At 31.9% G+C, this 16,342-nt stretch overlaps 1 protein-coding gene across 4 annotated transcripts in view; it reads right to left on the reverse strand.

Moving 5' to 3' along the window:
• LOC102674330 (solute carrier organic anion transporter family member 5A1) overlaps positions 1–16,342 on the reverse strand; it is a 125,479-nt gene that overhangs the window by 30,201 nt on the left and 78,936 nt on the right. Inside the window, exon 17 of one of the 4 annotated variants that reach the window (XM_031515342.1) lies at positions 12,126–12,228. The exons of the other annotated variants lie outside the window; for them this stretch is intronic. The gene's annotated coding sequence lies outside the window, so the exon portion shown is untranslated. The remainder of the gene's footprint in view (positions 1–12,125; positions 12,229–16,342) is intronic. 4 annotated transcript variants of the gene reach the window in all.

Below are 16,342 nucleotides of genomic sequence, written 5' to 3' on the forward strand. Positions count from 1 at the left end.
TGTTACAATGGGAAAATTTTGATAAAGAATATTTCAACTTCAATTTCACATTACACGTACAAAGTTACTTACATCATACGATGTCACATCTAAAAGAGACTTTCATTATAACAATTTCTCCCTAATTTTTACGACATTTTTCATTTGCAACAATTCCGTTTGTGCGACAATTTATAATTCCAATTTTTCCACTGAAAAATATAATTCATATCTCTGTACAGAAATAATACGAATGTACATTTGTGAAAACGATCATTTCATATGCAATAACCTGGTAATATATCATTTATGCAACGAACGTACAGAAAACTTTTTGCACGATGACACGACACGTAAAAAAATACAAAATATTCAAAGTACGCATTACGATGTTCGAAGAATGAAGCTATTTATCATTTAATCTCCATTTTTTTCCAATCATTACGAACATCCACAGTCTAATTATCTTCCCCTCAAGAAAAATAAAAACATACATCATCCTCCAAATATATAAAACAAATAAAAATTACCAAATTTTTAATAAAAGTTAATCTTTTTATAGATGTAAAGAAAAAAAAAAACTTTCATCAATGGCTACACGTGGCGAAATTATAATAAAGTCGAAGCTTGGACGGCCATGTTGTTAAAAGTTTGGTCATCTCTCCCTGCAATGAAGGCAGCGTCGAAAGGGATCAAGTTTCGAGAAATTGGCAGACGACATCCACTGGACCATATTGCCATCTCTTCGATAGAACGAACACTATTCCGAGCAAGCTCGGATAGCCTTGAAATTTCAACAAGTGTACCGTGGCAGAAATTGCAGGATGGCATCGGTTCAAGAGTCACACCATAATTTCTTACACGATTAACGTCGTTTCTTCTCGTGAATCAATAAATTGTGTGGCAAAGGTGGCGTTTCTCTCTTTTTTTTCTATGCCAAAAACAATTTCAAACTGGTAAAGTTTGAAGTTCGAGAACCTTTGTATAAAATGTCGACGATATTATTTTACTCTCTGAGTTTAGAATAAGCGGAACTTTACAAGTTGAAAGTTTAAATAGAATTTCTCGAAGTTTGTAACTAGGTTGCAAGATGTCCAGGAACCAATCACTCGATAATATTTTAATATTCAGGATTTTAAATAATACAAAACAAGATAATATGTAAGAGGATTCGAAATTGTATCTCTATATTTTTTGTAAAATCTTTGATAGTGTTTTGCAATTATATTTCACGTTCGAAAATTGAATTTCGTTTTCTCAGTTGGAAAATTATTAAAAGAACTTCTGAATTTTCATTGATCAAAGCTCTTTTACTGGGAGATTTTGTCTTTACGATTTGAAGATTTTTAATTGTTTGAGATTCATGTTGAGTTGTAAATGAATTTCTGAAAATTGAAAGTTCCATTATTGTTTTTTATTTAATTTAAGAGAATCCATCTGATTGAGCTTTATCTCTTTTTTAGATAAATTAGAAATTTTCAATTGATCTATTTTCAATTAAATTTTAAACGAATATTAGATAAATTGAATGAAAAGTTTTTCAAATGATTTATTCGTTAACTTGTTATTATAAAAGATTCCATTAAATTTACTTTATTTTTGGATCTTGAGAAAAAAGGATAAAAATGAGTAAAATAAATGTTCCACTGGAAAGCCATTCTTTGACGAGGAGTAGCTGATCTGAATAAAACATTCAAAGTGAACAACACAGAAAATTTATTAAGAGGGAGAAAAAAAAAGGAAATTGAAAAATATAATTCGAGAACAAAGGAGTGATTCAATTTATGGAGAGAAAATTCATTAATAATTTGTTTGATGAATGGGATTGAATGGCGATGAAATCTTTCATATTGAGTGAAAAATTTTTATATTCTTAAAATCTAGAGAAAACAAAATTTTTCAACGTGTTAAAAAACCTTGTTCAAGAAAATCATTTTGAATAATCATTTTAAAGATCTTTGCATCATAAAATTCTTTGCAAATAAAAAGATATCAAGATTAATTCTTATCTTAATTTACATACCTTAATTTACATAAAATTACTTTTATTAGACGCAGAATTTATGATACTATTATGATACGTATATCGTTCGTAATAATCAAACAAAGAATGTCAAGAATAGTACTGAATTTTAAATAGGTCTTCTTTGCTAAAAATAAAAAATAAAAAAAAAAAAAAAAAGAAATGAAACAAAATTTAAAATCTTTTTGGAAAAATTTTGATCGAATAAAATAATCAATCGAAAATTCATGATAATGATAATAAATACAGATAAATAAAGATATTTATATAAAATACAATCGCTTAAGCTAATACAATACTTTATTCGTCTGGATAATTTTAATAATCAAATATATGTGAGAATAACAAGAATATATACGTAATATTATACGTAAATGTATATTAATAAAATTTAATGAATAACATTTCCAAAGATGAAGTTACGTATTTTCAAATGTTTACACGTGCAAATACATGGTAATATTAATTAATAATTTCGAAAAGATACATATAGAAAATTAAAACACGTAATTATAAAATTAATTAATTCGAGATATGAAATTTCACGTTAAATAATGTAATATATTTTTGAGAAATTTACTAATCATTTCTAGAAAAAAAAAAATTTTTTTCACGTGTGATATTAGCTATAATATATTGAACTATAGCACGAAAGAAAAAAAATGTTCACATTTAAAATTTATTAATTTATAAAAAAAAAAAAAATAATTCATTCTTTGCTTATACTATCACGAAAATATTTTATTTTTGATTATGATCGATGAAACACATTGTACAACGTTCCAAATATTTATTCTACATGAATAATCATGTCAGAGACAACGCTTGATATCTTCCATATATTTAAAATATTTTATCACGTGCATTAATTTGTTTGACGTTCGCACTATCGCACTAATAAAATTTCAAAAATTATAACGCATCAAATATGCAAATATCTTAAAAAATGATATAACGATGCACCAATCGTAATTTTTTATTTTTTAAACAAATATCTCTCTCATAGGAAAAACTAGCAAAAAAAGAGGAAAAATTTTCCAAATCCAAGAACTCATCTCTACAAAATCTATCCTTACTCACATTAACCACCTTAGAACACATCTTTCATCCACTCCACTAAAAATCGAATCGAAAAGGCGAATATCCTCGTTCAACAAAGTCCAAGACCACTTTTGCTTTAAACCAAAATTCTAAATCCACCCCTCCCCACAAAATTCCACCCATGATCCACAGCCTATCTACACTATTCATCCTTTCGCATATCTATCCACCATCCACGAGCATCCCACGCGCGCCTCGTCGACCCATAAAATATTAACTGCCCCGCCACCATCGTGCCTCCGCAACACCGATAGAGGGATGATGAATTCCTACACGTGGCCACGTGTCAACTCGGTCACAGAGGAGAGATTCCACCCACCCTCACCCACTCTATCGACCGTCTTCGCGCACGAATCCATGCCTCAGCTTCATTTCAGACAGGATTTTTGCATGTTGAAACCGCGGATACGAAGGACGCGTGTCGCGGGCGGCACGTGTGGAACGCGATATATATCGCATAGGAGGGGAAATCGTTTCTAGGATTGCGCTCCGTTGCATAAGATTGCTTAGTTTTCCGTGACAACCGCATTGCGCAGGTTCGATGCATTCCTCCTGCGAACACGCGGGTCCGGTTTGAAACTCGTGTGTCTTCCGCTGGAATTTCATTCACGCGTCGCACAACGTTTCGTTGTTCCCTTGCTTCGATTGCAAATGAAATTAGAATTTTAGAATTTGATTCTAGTACTTATAGCGAGAGATGTTTGGATGATGGCGTTACATTTTTAATTTCGTGCTAATTATTTTATTTTTTTATTTTGGTATATCAATTGAATTCTTTAATTCTTTTGAATTCTACGAGACATGTTTTTCGTACAAGCAGTTAAAATTTATGGAGCGTGATGTAGGACGAGAGCAATGTATCTGAATAATTTCTAAATTATGCGTTGCTTGAAATACTGTTCTAATATAGAGCGATTGTGCAACACCCTGTGTACTTCCGTTGTAGATGGAGGCGTTGCATTTCTAAATAGAACGTTATACCTTTCTTGCGAGGAAATTCGAAAGATTGAAATTTCGGATAAAATTTATTTATAGTTCATTCAAGCGAACATTTGTTTCTATGCTAAGCGATCACCCAGAATTGTCGAGAAGAATATTCAACGTGCATAAAGTGTGATATTTAGGGTGAAGAATTTAAATAGGATACAAAGCTCCTCTACAAAGCCACGCAGAAACGTAATCGACCGATAAGTAATTCGTATGGGTGGTAGTTATTTTTGGACATCGAGTTTGCATAGAAAAAAAAAAAAAAATCTATTGATAATCTGCCTCGATAATTTCATTCCGAATTATTTGCACTCTATAATTTTTAGGAAATAAAAATATCTCTTCACAAAATCAATTTGTGAATGGAAATTTGCAAAAATTTATTTTCATTCCTTAACTTTCTTCTTTGATATGAAAAATTTGTAAAAATAACATACATTAAACGAGAATAATTCATGCTTCTTTTTCTCCTCATTTTTTTCTTGAATCAACTTTGAACAATTTCCAATTCAAACTATTTTCGAAGATAAACACGGAATATTATTTTGAAGAACGTAGAAACTTCACCTCTAAATATTAATCATACATCAAAAGAGAAATTCAAAAAAAATAAATTATCGAAAATAGATAAATTAAAGATATAATTAGAAAATGAAATCACGTTCGTTAGAATTCTATGCAAAAGTAAATTTTCGTTGGAAAAATTTTTATCAGAAGAAATTAATTTAACCTATGTTATAAACGAAACCTTAGCTAGACCGAATAAATCGCTAGATCGCGTCGAGTTACCTTGTATCGGAGATTTATAAATACTTTTTTCAGATTAAAGAAGCTAATTGATGTGTAAAAACAGTCCCAAAAACCAACCAAATATTAAAAACTTTTCGATACTACAGTTCTTTGTTTAAAAGAATACTGAAATCTTGAAAAAAAAAAAAAAAAATCAAACATCTTAAAAGATAATGCAGTACAATTTAACCAAAAAAAAAAAAAAGAACCTAAATCATCCTCGATATCAAAAGAAGCCATTCACTCCTAACAATCCCTAATCCCTTTCTTTTGTCATTCAGACACGTATAAGAAATCGTTCCCAAAGAAACAATTATCTCTGCACCCACGAAATCCATTATCCACTTCACATAGGAATTTCACATCAAACGGCGCGCGCCGTTGGTACAAAAATTCTCTCGCGGATCGAACATTTATGACGTCACGGATTGCCACCAGCACTTGGAGTGGGCGGTGCGCAGATGTGACGTCGAACCGGTGATGACGTCGCCTCGAGTCATGACGTCACGAGTCTGGCCAGCTCCCGAGCGAACATCCCCCTCCGCTCGTCTGGTAGTAAGCGTGGTGGAGGGGTTGGGTGGGTGGATGGGTGGGTGGGTGGACGAACGTTTCGGCTGGTATCCCTACTGTTTCACCCTCTGCTTCGCGACGAGGCGCACCCTCGTCGTCAGAGTTCTTCCAGACGACAGACAGGGGATTGAACGAGCCGAAGGGCGACGAACCGCGGCCATTAGACCGTGTTCACAGTGCCGCGTACCCGTTTCACCCTTTGTGAAGGCTTCATATAGATTTCTTTTCTGTGTATGCGCACTTATTCTTGTAATTGAATTAAGAAGAAGCAAGTCGAATGCCTAATATTATTCGATTTCTTATCCACTTATTTTCTTACTTTACGTAATTGTTTAAAATAATTATTACCGTTCCCATAAACATTACTTTGCGTTCTTATTTTATTTCTTTCCATTAAAACTGTTTCCTTTTCTTTTTTATCGAAATAGGCAAAAGTGCAGCGGTTGTTCTAAGTAGCCATTACACGCAGTCAGCGATACTGAGTTCGTTGAATTTGCATTTTCCTCCCTTTCTACAAATAAACGACAGATTAAAATAATAAAAAAAAAATAAATAAACTCGTTTCTTCAATCATAATATCATCGTTATCATTTTACCAATTTCAGGAAAGAAAAAAAAAAAAAAGAATAAGCAAATCATTCGAAATCGACTGAAGAATCCTGTTGAAGTAACGAAATAAATCTACCAAAATTACCAATTCAAAAAATTAATCAATGTGAAGTACATGGTAATTTTCCAATTATACGCGAATCGTTCGAACGAGTAGCAAAAAGAGGCCCTGTGCACACAGCCTAATGCCAGTGGTGGTAAATTTAGCCGCGAGTAGAATCTGATTTGTCGCTCGACGTTTTGCCGTGCATCATCGAGCGAAATGCCCCGTATCAACGGAACAATGGCGCCTTGTTTTCCATCTCCCCGGATCGTGCTTCCTTAACCGGGAATACACTTTGGACTTTACTACTTTGTCCACGGGATTCCGACTATGCAAACGATCCTGCGGTCTCTCTGCGGCAACCTCACAGCCGTATCCATTCGTTTAGCAATGTGACGTACAACACGTAGCCTCTCTCCACTGTTAACGGATTTATTCTTCGGCGCCATTTATTATCCGATCGATTTATAATCCAATGGTGGGTGGTCGTTCCATTTAAATTACAAAACGCTCGTTTTATTTCTTTACGGAATATTTAAAACGCGATTCGATATTCATATTTTGCAATTTTGAAATTGAAAGGCAATTAAATAATTTTTTTTTATTTCTAGAATTTTTGTCAAGCTTTGGTTTCGTTATTTGAATATATATATATATCTTTTGAATTTTTAATCGAATAATATAGATAATATTTTTTTTTTAAAATTGTATTTTAATTTTGTATTATCTCTCTCTATCTATTGAAATGCAGAATAATAAATATTCGTAAAAAGATAGATTTAAAACTATTTTTTTTATATATATATATATATTTTTTAGAGGACACGTAAAATCCGCGCAAAATATATTAAATGTTTATTGAAGTTTTAATTGAAGATAATTTTTAACATAAAAACTTACTTTAAACTAACTTTTTATACATTGCTATTTTTAATCCTGTTCCCCTGTAACCTCGAACAAAAGAAAAGTAAAAAAAGAAAGAGGATTAAAATAGTACTATAAAAATAAATAAAACTAGATACTTTAATAGATTACATACCATTCTTCCACCGGTTCTTTTTTCTTACTTCGTTTCTATATATATATATATATATATTTAATCAAATGATCTACCAACAGAATTGCAGAATTCTCTAAAAATACGAATACGAAATAATGAATTGTTTTTTAATTCTTTCAATTTCTTTCTATATTAATCTCGAAATCTTTTACCAAACACATCAACAATTGAATAACCAACCATATCGTAACAATAACGACTGCCTTGTCGAATATTAAAAATTCTCAAACGCAAAGAATTAAATCCTCTCGATTCTCAACTTTGGATCGCTATCCAAATCACATTATCCTTTCCTTTTCCGTTCTTATGCAAGCCAAGGGATCTTCGAATCTTCGACAGAAAAAAAAAAAAAAGACATCCAACCCCCTCGAACCTCGTTTTACTCGAGTTCGGACACGTTTTATTCTCGAGTACCATTCTGTTCGAGCGTGAATGTTACAAGGAAAAGAAGTCAGGGCAACGAGGAGGAGTGTTTCAGGTGGTCGTAAAATCGATATCGCAACTAGGACACTGGGTTATTCGGTGAATGATGATAAGAGGTTACCTCGAACGATCACCGCCGATAACGGTAAGAACCACTGCTGAAAAAGGGGGGGTTGGAATACCTCTCCAGGGTGACGTAGCCAAGAATAAACGGCCGTGAAGAAAGAGGAACAGTGAAATTCGCGAGAACAAGCGAGGGAGGGGCCAAATCGGATGGAAATTAACACGCGGATTTCCCTATGGATCTCTTCTAGGATTTCTCTTCTAACATGTGCCAACCAGATATTTTTATATACCCACTTTCTTTAAAAGTTCTTTTCTATAAAATTCCTGTTATTTTTCTTAATTTAATAACAGATAATATAAATTATTATTTGCGCACGTTTTGATGTTCGATATAATTGGCAAATAAATTGTTGCTAATAATAATTAATCATAAGAAGGGAACAGTGAGGTAGAATATTTAATCTGAACGTTAATTTCAACGTTGGGTTACTAAAGCGTCCCACGTTGGCGAAACTAGCAATCTTGTTTGACCTCATAGATATTTATAACACTGCTAAGATCATTATCAGTAAGGAAATATACGTGCATGTAGCGTTGAAAATATCGCATGAATGAAAAATTGATCTTGGAAAGTCGGTTTTAAATAACCAAGTATAATTTTGACAAATATTCTTGTGTGAAATATAGCGAGGAGAATATCCAATTTGAAGAGGGGAGTGTTCAACGTTGGATTGTACAACGTTACTAGAATATATAATTTTGTTTGTATTTATAAACTGCATACCACGGATTGTAAAATAAATTAATCCTCAAGTTAATACCGATTTATAGAATATTAGATAATTGAAGTATAATAATTCCGTGTCTACTTACAATTTAATGCGAATAATAAAAAGATTTATACGGTTGTTGCAATGGAAAGTAATTTTTTCTTTCTTCTTTCAATTGATCCACTTGAATATCCAATAAAATTCAATTAATTATTGCAACAGCAAACTCATTGCACAATTTAATACAAGATGGGAATAGAAGAACGCGAAATAAATTATGAATGAATGAAGATAAACGATGAAGATATAAATTATGAAAGTTAATTTCTGTCGTGTTATGCGTGTTATATGTGTGGCGAGATAATAAAAAGAACGAGTTTCTGCATTTTAAATAAAGATAACATATTAATACTTTCATCCACACGTTATGCTTTCTTTTAGCGATTACGAGAAAAATGAGTTTAAAAAAATATACTGATATTTCGTAATTAGATTTTCTTTACGTGCAATATTTATAAAATGGACAATAAAACAACAACAAATTAATGATTTGTACACTACTAATATCAAATTAAAAAAAAACAAACCTTGAATAATAAAACGAGACAATGAATTTTTTACCTAAACTTATATGACAGAAATAAAATAACAAGCATTAAAACTTATATACATAAATTAAAAAATAAAACCTTATAAAAGAAAAATTTTAATAAAAAATGAAATTTTAAAAAAATAATTAAATTATTTAATCATTATTCCTTACCGAAATTGTAAAGTTATAAATTAATTTAATCAAGAGTTTAAAACATAATAAAGCTGTCAAATGCAAGGTAAAATGTTAAAATTACATCTCCTCTGTCTTTATGTAAGGTTATGCATGCACCATTAACATTAGTTTCAGCACTTAACCCCCATAACGCCCCTGTACAGTTTCGTGGGGCATTATCAGATCTTAAACGATCCAAGATTCATCAGCATAAACTAGTGGTTCTCAACTTGTGCGCTGCAAAATACCTTCTTAGCTTTATTTAATAATTTTCTAATCTTGACTTATATTTAATATTTAATTGTATTGTCATATAGAGTAATAATCTAACTACTAACAGGTCGATAAATGGCAAGAGGATACAAGTTTTTCTTATTATGCTCTTGACTTATGTATTTTGAAAAATCGATATTTCGATAACCGTTGCATTTTGGCATCTAAACGACTTAAAGACCACGCTATATTTTCGTAACTGACTATAGAATAAGTAACTCGTTGGATGAATGCCCAAAAATCGCGTTCCAAATTGTGTATTAAATAGAATGATATTGAAATTTAACCCTGATATGGTTAATATCAATGATAACGTTTTTTTAAGGAATTTTCGTTCAAAATCACTTATCTAAATTTATGAAGTGACAATAAATATCAATAAATTGCATATTATCGAGAGTTTAAGTGATTATTCGCGTTATCGTGTATAAATTTTTTCTTAAAATAACGTTATAACGATATATTTCTTATCTATCTATAGATATTATTATCTGTATTAAGTTCTCTTGCAAATGTTAAAATATTATTAAATTAATAAAGTTGAAATTAAATTTCAAATTCAATTTTAATTACTTATTACTTTAAATCTGTTCAATCCCTTAATAAATCTTTTTTAAATTTTATTCTAAATACAACTATATTTTCCCAACGACTCAAAGTTTATTCCATCCCTTGGGATTATTTCACCCAGGCTTGAAAATGCAAGAAAATATTAATAAAGATATAAAAGAAGAACCTCATAACCCTATTTCGAGAAATAAAAATTTTAAAGTAAAAAGGAAAAAGGTTCGAACAAAAATATGATTTATGGTGTTTCTTACAACGCTATATATAATTTCAAGGAAGAATTAAGAAGAATTCTTAATCTCATTCTCATTATACCTTAAAACTTTACTAATAATAAAAAGAAACTGAAATAAAAAAGAACAATTATCTACCTAGACATCGAGAACTCTATATTCCATCACCATTCTAAACTTTCATTTTACAACAAAGATAATACAAAATACAAATTACATTATCCTCGATACCTTTCAAGATTCAATGGAACAAAAACTAAAAGAGAAAGATTATAGAAAAAAAAAAAAAAAAAAAATCGAAATCGTTCCCCTTCAAGATTCAATGGAACAAAAACTAAAAGAGAAAGATTATAGAAAAAAAAAAAAAAAAAAAATCGAAATCGTTCCCCTTCAAGATTCAATGGAACAAAAACTAAAAGAGAAAGATTATAGAAAAAAAAAAAAAAAAAAAACCGTTTTCCTCCCCCTTCAAAATTCAATGGAAAAAAAATAAAAAAAGAAAAATAATAAAAAAAAAAAAAAAAAAAAAAATCGATATCGTTACCCTTCAAGATTCAATGGAACAAAAACTAAAAGAGAAAAATTATAGAAAAAAAAAAAAAGAAAGAAATTTCAACGAAATAACATCATTTTCACTCCTGAACTGAAGGCATCATGGTGAATCGTGATTTCACAGATTAACGAACACGTTTGTATCCATGTATTAGCTGCAGGGTAATTGTCCGGCCACGCGTTATATGGCAAAGTGGAATCAACTCACTCTCTCTAAATTCGAGGGGTAACAGCATTAGCGTCCCCGTGGCTCCCCTCTCGAGATCGAACCCGACGTGAACCCCACAGACAGTGGCGATCGTTAAGCAAGGTCAGTGACATCGGTCGTCCACCCGTCTACCGTCGAATATCTTTTTCATCGAGGCTATATAAGCCCCCGACGCGTCCTGTCCGGAGTGGAATATTCGTGTTTCTCTGTATAATAAATTGGTCTCGATGTCTAGACAGCTGGTAGACCCGAGAAAATTATATTCCTTCGTTGTTCCTTTGCACTTCGTTCCATTCTTATTTTTGTCGAGTTTTTCTAAGCTTGTTTTATATCGTACGATATTCATGATACATTTTATCATTATAATTATTCTCAGTTGGCCTCGATTTTTCAAGATTTTATTTTATTATTTTCGATACGGTTTTTTTAAATCTGCGAAATATTCTTGGTTTAATACTTGGTTAGATTTGTATTACTTCTATTATTCTATATTCTTTTCTTATTTGTAACGTTTCAGCTTGTTGTTACTTTTAGTTTTATAATTTATTTTTGATACTTTTTTTTTTTTTAATTTCTCTATTATTTCACTTTACTTTTATTAATAACTTTTAGTAATAAGAGGAAAATGATGTATACAGGGCAGAAGTATCAAAGATCTATATATAGCAATGAGACCTTTTAACAATAATTAAAGCTTAAATAAAATAAATATTATAACAAATATTATCAACAAACCTTATTATAATGTTTTCTGTTATTTAATGGAACTTATTGGCAGTTTATTCTATTTTTGAAGTATCATAGAAGAAAAATTATTGCATAATAATCATAATTTTAGAATTTTAATGGATATTTGAAATATGCCTTGTTCATTGTACCACAGATTTTTTTTTAACACTCAACAAGATGTCAAAAAATCACACCTATGAACATGCAATATTTTATTATTTCAAATTAATATTATTTGTACTATAAATAATACTCACTTCAAGAATCTTTCTTCGGCATACAAATATCCATTAAACTTATAATCCCCCCCTTTTTTCTCTTAAGCCAATATATTCCATTATCCCTTTTGGAGTAAGCATCTAAATGATTATCGTTACCTGAAGCGAGGGTTTCTACGAGGGTTCAACAATAGCAAAAAGCAAAAGCCAGGAATGTTTTCGAGTAAATTCTGCACAAGGTGTGATGATTAATGTCCATTACCTGAAATCAGAAAAACGATTTTGTTAGTAACATAAAAGAGGAGAGACATAGGGGAAAGTATTTATCCTCGCACTCTCCTCGCACTCTCTCGATGTTAATTAACGTTAATTAATAACATCGACCAATCGATACAACAACAAGGCCGAATCGAAACGAATCGTTTTGTCGCCCCGGCGTGAAATTCACCGCGACGGCGGTTTTGAAAACCTGTTGAACTGGTTTCTTATTTTTAACCGGATCGTCTTGTCTAACAGAGAGCCGATTTTAATGCGCTCGCCGGTATATACGTGCTTTATGAATATACGCGCAACAATATCGTTAAATAGGCGGCCATGAAAATTTCAACCGGTCCTCGCAATTGCAGAGACACGTTTCTCCGTGAATAAAAGTGTCTCGATACTTGAGATACGATAATAGGATTGAAAGAATATTATTCTCGGGCTGGAAGAATAATGTCTTTGGAGGTGTGGTTGTTTGAGCTGTACGTGAGGACAAACGACGGGGTACAGTTATATGCCATAATTCTTGGAATTTTGCAGTATTTAACAATTTTAAAACGGTTGAAGAAAGTTCTCCAATTTATAGATCGGCAATATATCATCATAAAGTCATTAAAAAAAGGTCTCGGTTATGGACATGACTCGACAAGAAATTACCAAGTGGTTGATAATTTGCATACCTGTCTCTAGGACATACCTGCGAATAAAGGAAGGTAACTTTGAGATTGATCACCTCAAAGAATGAGTTCAGCCCATTCTTGACTTCTTATGATCTTGAAGAGCTCCAATCAATATTAATAATTTTGTATTTTTAATATTGGAATATAATTCCAGCATGTTATAGAATATTTGTACAATACAAATTTAACCTAGTTCAATGAAGTAGGGTTATCTGAGAATGATTTATAGAATGATGAATAATAATTATCCGAGAACAAGATACTAAGAAAAGTTTAATTTATAATGATTGGAATATTGAGTGATTATTATCGAAATTGACGATTGATATTTTTACACAGCAAAGAAAAAAGATTCAAATTTTGAAATAATGATTCCCTCTCGAATTACAATCTTCTCGTCCCCCAATCCACGAATTAATCGAGTGTTAAATCTCTTCCTAAAGATTTGGACAAAAAAAAAATCTTCAAGTCTCGAAAACAAGCAGAAGAATTATATACATCCTAAATCTAAACCACTTTTCATTTCACGGTCCACGGCGTTTCACCCAAAAAAGTCAGTCAACCCGCAAAAAGGAGACGAAGGTTGTAACTAATTACAACACGTGTCACAATTTAGAGACGATCGATAACCGCATGGACAGGTCATCTTGCACAACCCGATCGTGGCGCGCACTTTCACGAGCCGCGAATAACCTCGAACGCAACAAAATTAATTCAATGTTTCCCCTCGATAGGATCGGCCACTATGCTGCGTCGCAATTACACGAAAATAACGGACGCTAAAAGGCCGCGGTTTATAATTAACCGGATCGATACACGTGTAGACATCACGTTGCCATCCCGAGCGCCGATGATAAAGGAAAAACCGACCGGTAATTGTTTCTCAAAATAAACGAGGTAAATAGTGTCGAATAGATAGGGTCGTGATGATGGACGGCCTCATCATCATGTTCGATCTCTTAATCTTTCGATGCTCGATTGTGCATCAATCGAGAGATGATGAATTTTTGACGAGTTTTGTGGTTGGAGAATAATTTTTTGTTTTTTTAAATTTATGATTAAAACGATTGCACATTGGAACATGTAATATGGAGATGAGATTGGGAGATATTCGAATTGAAGAGGTAAAATAAATTATTTAAATAATTGGAGTTTAGATAAGCGTAGAGGTTTTTGTAATAGAGAACAATAAACAAAATTGTAGATACTACTTCTACAATTTGAATAATAATACATAGTGAAAGATAAATTTTGTTTTGATAATATTAGCTCTCGTTATGATGTTTTTTATGATTGTATATTATGAGAGGAAGTCAATATTAATAGAATTGCAGAAATAATACACAAAATGTTGAATAAAAAAAAAAAATTGTATATTTTGAATTCATTATTATATATATTCAAATAAGAGATTAAAGATCTCGCACAATTTTTAAATTTCTCGCCTGAATAAATTTTCCTTCGAACGAGACAGATTCAACAGGTTGAATTTGAATAGTAAACGCAGAAATCTTCCTATTTTTTTACAATTTATAGAGATCTATAATTTAAAATCAGTATCAGTTTCATCGTGTTTCCAATAATAAAGAGGAAATCTTTTTTGAAATAGGATTGACACTCGTGTTGAATTCAACGTCAATATTTACAACATAAATCTAAAATTGGAAAAATTTTTATAAAAAATACTCTGTCGAGCAATGCATCTCAGTCTAAAACGTGCACAAATTTATTTGCTACATATTGCCTCAATTTGATTATCTCGTTATTCTGCATTATGTCACAAGAAATGCATAACCAATCCCAATATGAACGAAAAGAGTTAAAAATAATCATCCAGTTTCCAATTTTAACCTATTCATCGCAAAGAAAGATGGTATTAAACGTTATGACTATGTGTTTATACGACAAACGAGTTCATTGATACAAGCCTATTGTAACAAAACGATCCGCTGGTTTATGTAATTCGAAATAATTTCTCGAAATAGAATTAACTTACGCGAACCTATCATCGAATGGCCGCCCCACAAAAGAGGGGATATAGATTGTGCAATGAGGATAATTAACGGGGAGGTGGTATTTAATTCTCGCCAATTACGTCAATAAAACGTGCGATTGTAACTTGCAACAGATGCCAGCGGAAATGATCTTCCATATTTTTCTCGAGATAATTAAAACGTTTCCATATTGCGTCGTATAATTCGATTACTCCAGGTGTCTTCATTGTTATTGGACTAACTATGCATTAACTTATGGGTTAATTATTCGTAATTTAAAGTGGTGAAACCTGCTAATATGATGAGAATTGAACGATGAAATAAACGTTGTTTTTTTTCCTGCAATTCTCATTACGAATATGAGATTATGTAGTAGTATTTAATTCGGAAGAGTATATTTAATAAATTATATATCTTCGTGATTAACATTCTTCAATGATCGAGATATAATTTCAAGGTTTCAAATTAGATACATATCAATATCCAGATGTTATGGATGGAATTGTCACCATTTATTTTTCTCGAGAGTGATAGATTTGAGAAGCATAGAAGAGAACAAATAACTATTATTTTTTATAATATTGTTCAAATAAATTTTTAAATTAAAATTTATTTGTTTAAAATAATCGTTTAATTTCATCATATTCTATCTCTTTAAATTCGATCAATTTATATTTTCCATTCAATCATCCGAACTAAATCATCGACATATTCCATCTAGTTAAACCTTTAATAATCGATCAAATAATTAACCCCGACTAGAACTTCACTCAAACCCATCGCTATATCGACCATAGTCAAACACATAAATTCAAAATTTAATCCCAATTTCAAGCGCGTTGTACATTCGAAATCCCCAGTCACTTACACATCGATCTGAAAACCCTTTTATCCCACGGTACACTACCCATATACTACTTTCCCAGTATTTGATCGTTCTTCGTTTACTCGTCAAACATAACCTACAAAGTGAACAAGATAGAGAAAGAGAGAAAATGTAAAAAAAAAAGAGAGCGAGAAGGAAAGAAAAAGAAGAGTTGAGAGGGGGGGGAAAAAAAGTTCTCTACAAAAGAAAACGACAGAGAGAGCACGCAACGAATCCTATTTTTTTGCAGACACTGTCTGGATCGAAGAAGCCATCGGCAAGGGTCAGAATACTTCTGGTCACCGACCTTAATTTTTCGTCTCGGTAAAATCTCGGTCGGTAAGGTCACGTCCGGCCAATAAAGAAAGGGAATCGGTTCGCCTTCTGCTTTATCGTGTTGTTTGCATAACACCGGTACACTCCGGTTGATGAAAACAAAGCTGTTTGCATCGTGAAACATCATCCACGTGGGTTGTGTCTGCCACTAAAGAAAAACTATCGAGGGTGGCCCACCGAACGACTCTGTTTATCGAGTTGATTCAATCGTACCGACCGTTTCGAGATATGATGGCGATA

The sequence above is a fragment of the Apis dorsata genome, unplaced genomic scaffold (assembly GCF_000469605.1).
Source record: "Apis dorsata unplaced genomic scaffold, Apis dorsata 1.3 scaffold_67, whole genome shotgun sequence".
In the NCBI taxonomy this organism is placed as follows: Eukaryota; Metazoa; Arthropoda; class Insecta; order Hymenoptera; family Apidae; genus Apis; species Apis dorsata.